This window comes from Branchiostoma lanceolatum, chromosome 16 (assembly GCF_035083965.1).
Source record: "Branchiostoma lanceolatum isolate klBraLanc5 chromosome 16, klBraLanc5.hap2, whole genome shotgun sequence".
NCBI classification, from domain to species: Eukaryota; Metazoa; Chordata; class Leptocardii; order Amphioxiformes; family Branchiostomatidae; genus Branchiostoma; species Branchiostoma lanceolatum.
In genome coordinates this window covers 13,464,870-13,469,593 of record NC_089737.1, presented here as the reverse complement: position 1 = coordinate 13,469,593, position 4,724 = coordinate 13,464,870, and positions in this window count along the sequence as shown.

The following is a 4,724-nucleotide window of genomic DNA, read 5'->3' as shown; positions in this document are numbered from 1 at the left end:
AAAAGGACATGTTGTAGATTATTTTCAAAGAAATGTTGTCATACAGTATATGCCATTTATTTGTATACCTTTTTTCTGTATATTTCGTCCATCTGTATAGAATTCCATAACGCCAACCCATTTGCCATTCACTCAATTGTAAAAACAATGCATAACTGTATACCCCATAATCGTAAAGTTCGGTGTATTGTATAGAAACTTGTCCGATCATATGGTAAAATAACCCCAAACTACTGTATTTACATCGTTATGTATATAGTAAGACTAGGCAGATTGAAATCACGGACAATTTGGTTCCTGACTGGACGTTGTGTCCTTGGGAAAGGCACTTTACATGACTTCCCTCACTCCACCAAAAATTTAAAAATTGGTACCTTGTCTTCTTTGGGGAGGAAAAGGCAATGGAGGTAGAGGGTTGGGCTTCACCTTGCAATACGTGCTCAAAACATACTCTCCAAGCAGAGGAGTGGGTCCGGCAGTTGACGTGTTTTAGGCGTTTTTGTCAGGCTTTCTACTTTGTCATGGTATCTTTCTATCTTTAACCCACAAAGATAGAAAGATACCATGACAAAGTAGAAAGCCCGACAAAAACGCCTAAAAACACGTCAAAAACCTGCCGGACCCACTCCTCTGCTTGGAGAGTACTCAAAACACATGTAGATAACAACCTATTGCCCCTACTGTCTAGCGTTTCGCAGACTCCTTCCGGCTGTTTTCATTTTCTAAGATCCAGTTTTAGTCGGCTAAACTCGGAAGTGGTACAAGGGAGCGGTCTAAACTGGATGTAAATAAGCAAGGAGCGGTCTAAACTGGATGTAAAGCATCCTACCTGACTGTAGACTGTACTCTACTGTACTCTACTGTACTCTACTGTACTCTACTGTACTCTACTGTACTCTACTGTACTCTACTGTACTGTACTCTACTCTACTCTACTCTACTCTACTCTACTCTACTCTACTCTACTCTACTCTACTCTACTCTACTCTACTCTCTACTCTCTACTCTCTACTCTCTACTCTCTACTCTCTACTCTCTACTCTCTACTATTACATTTTTTCTTGTTGTTGGCCGGGTGGACGCAGACTCCTTCCCGGCCAGCAATTAGAAAAAATGTAATAGTATAAAAACATTAACTTGAAAAAGAAATCAGACGGGAGGAGTCTGCATCGGAGGCTACCTACTGTCTCAAAAAAGGCTATACTACCTCTACGTTCTTTCCGTCGTTATGATGCACTCCCAACATTGCTTTAGATATTCAGATCCACTAAGACGTGTAATGTGCTTTCAGTGCTTTTACCGTGACCCCTTATCTCATTTTTATCTCTCTTTGTATCCGTATCTGTATCTATATAACCGGTACAATCGCCATTAGGCGTAACACACCAGCTTCGCAGGCATGCGGCGCGCAAGCAGCTGGTTATATTACGCCGAGCGGTCTGTTACACCTAGTCTTTGCATATCTGACTGTAACCGTACTTTAAAGCTACTTAGTGAAGATGCTCCTACAGTACTTGATGACAACGAGTTCCATTCTACTATGGTTCTCGGAAAAGACGAATTTTTGAACACATCAATCCTTGGCTGATAACTCTGGTACTTAAAAGCATGACTATTTCTAGTCCTCTTCTTTGTCAGAACAGCAATATTTCTTGTGATCTTATAACTGATATTGTCTCCACCTTGCCTAATGGAGTCCACAGCGTCATATCTGCACCAGAATCCGTTTTCTGAAGATAGATAAAATCATGGATGCATGACTAGTAGTGCTTGGAGCGGTATATACATCAATACTGAATAAAATACAAACCAAATTCATTTTCATATCACCATATATCTCTATACCTCAATATTTGATATATATCATATATTCGTATATCACTATATGTGGCATAATGCAGTCCACAACGTTAAATCTTCGCAATCATAATCCATTTTCGAAAGAAAGATAAAATCATTGCAGACAAACAATGAATGAAACTTTGACAGGACAATCATTCCATATCAGAGAGTGTGCTTTATATATCCATATACATTAGAATGGATGATTATAATGCATGGTTACGATATAAAATGTTTATTAAATACAGACGTTGCTGGCCACACACGGCGCAACAGATTGTTCTGAACGTAAGTAATTACTAGATTCGTGCGCCCGCTACATTACCTACGCCCACATACAGTAATGAAATTATACATGCGTCACTGGAACCTAATGATCTTTATAGCAAAATAAACACTGGGTTGGGATGTGTCCTTGGACGCATGCTGGGCAAGTAATGTTTTAAGGTTAGGGTAAGTGCAGGGACCATGATAATATGTGTAATTAGGAAGTTTTATTATCTCTTTTGAACTATGTTTAATAGGTGTTGCCATACATTGTACCGTGTATAATTTTTGTGCAACAAAGTTCTTCTTCTTCATCTTGTGAAATATCTGTCTTTTTGTTGTTGGTATTGAAGTCGGTATATAATTTCGAAGGAAAAGGTCTCTATTATCTAGACATTTTGTTACTGAAATTAAAGATATTCTGAAAATATCACAACGGTGTGACTCACACCGTTGTGATATTTTCAGAATATCTTTAATTTCAGTAACAAAATGTCTAGATAATAGAGACCTTTTCCTTCGAAACTATCATCTCTATCTATCTGTGACATGAGTGCTAGGTATGCCGTTTCCTTTGTTGGAACGTAACACTATCCACCCGCTTGGGTGTCATTTTCTTAATTAGTCTGAGTCGTCCCCCGTCCATTTCCAACAATGCAAACGGTGACTCCTTTTTTTCCACAACTTAATTCACCATCAACAATTTTTACAACGAAGAACAAAATGAAGTTAAAATTACAACATCATAATCATAAAAAAACAATACTTTAAAGTAACAGTACAGAAGCAATACAGTATTTGTAGAAATTAACTAGCTGTGACAAATAGGTACATAAAATTAAGATAACTCCTTTCTTCACTGAGATCTTAGCAGATCGATAATCATAACATTCATAATCTACTCAGCAGAATTTTGTGAGAATAATCTTCATGTACAAATAGACGGAACCCTTTGAAACCACTAAAAACCACTGCTCAGGGTTATTTGCCTTTATGGCTCATTCATGCGCATGCACAACACCCACACTCAACCCCAAATTACCCACACCAGTACTTCATTGATATTCGAAACCCCAGACTCAAAGGCTTCAATCTGCAATGCTTGAGCTTTATCTTTTAATTTGCAGCCCTAGCAGCCTTCAGAAGCGGCTTATTTGTGAGACCAAATGTACGTTTGAAAACTGATAGAACCCTATTTCAGTCACGTTCGACCGCGATGGTTGCTGGGATACATCACTTTCATCATGGCGACCGAACCTAACGAGGTTGCGCTTTTGTGTCAGTGCGCAAAGCCTTTCTAATGATTTTACCTTTTGATACAAAGAACTAAGGCGAAAAGAATGATTAAGTTTTAAGAAGTATGATGCAAGAAGGTCAGTACAGACGTCAGAGAGGCCTTCATGTGATCACAAACTCTTATGATTTGAAATTCCCTACGAGACCAATTAAATTTTCAATCAACAATACAAGAAACAATCCTTTGTTAGAAATGCACACATCATGCATGTTGGGTTACGACTGTAGCTCCTGAAAAGACTAACGATCGGATTAATCAAAGAGAAACGTAACGTTACGTAGATAAATGCAGCAAGAAAAGGGAAAGAATTCGGATGGGAAAAGGGTACTGACTTCGTCACTTCGTCTGATATCTGGATGTGGCAAAAGCTTTCATAGACGGAAGATAATCATCATATTTGAAATTCAGAATCGATGTAATCTTTTTCTCTGACACTCTCTTACAATCACTGTTTTTCTAATCTAAGCAATACGTTCTTTGGAAGCTCTTTCGGTCTCTTATTTTTACATATGTCAGTCCTTCATTCTCTCATTTTTCTTTCAACCAATCACTCTCACTCACGCACTCATCCACTCACTCACTCACTCACTCATAAATCCACTCACTCATACACTCATAAACTCTCTCAATCATTCTTGAATTGGACATATCATTAATTATGTCTTCCTTGGTTTCAAGAATTTATTCAGCCACGACAAGAGGCCGGGTGTTGTTGGACTGGAGTCAGGACTCACTTATTACACCCAGTGGGTTAATCAATTAAAAGGATTGTCGTGTCGGATTAAATTGGGGCTGCTAGGTTAGTGGTTGATGTGTACTGGGTCTGTGTGTGACACGCAGGTAGAGATTTTAATACCGCAGTCACACAGCAAGAAACTCAATCGGCCCGCGGGTCTATGAGCTCTCAATGAATGACATGTTCTTTAACGTGCTCGAGGTGTGGCTCTCCTCAAATATGGGACCTCCAGCTTTACGTCCTTCAGAGAGGACGTCCCTAACCGAAGCTGGATACTCATTTTCACATAGTCAAGTAAAGAACATTCGTCAAGAAATACTGGTTAAGTGCCTATCCCCAGGGCACAACATGGATTCGAACTCAGAACGTTTAATTTCATCAACCCTGACCACAAGACCACTTTTGACTGGCATTGGCCGATTGATTGATTAATTGATTGATTCTTGGTCGATTATTGATTAGTGTATTGATTGATGAATGGATGAATTCGTCTTTACTTATGTGTGGCACCCCCCACTGAAAAAAAGAAGAAAGGAACTGACAAGACCCGATACAGACAGGCGTGTCCTGAATGCTGATTGG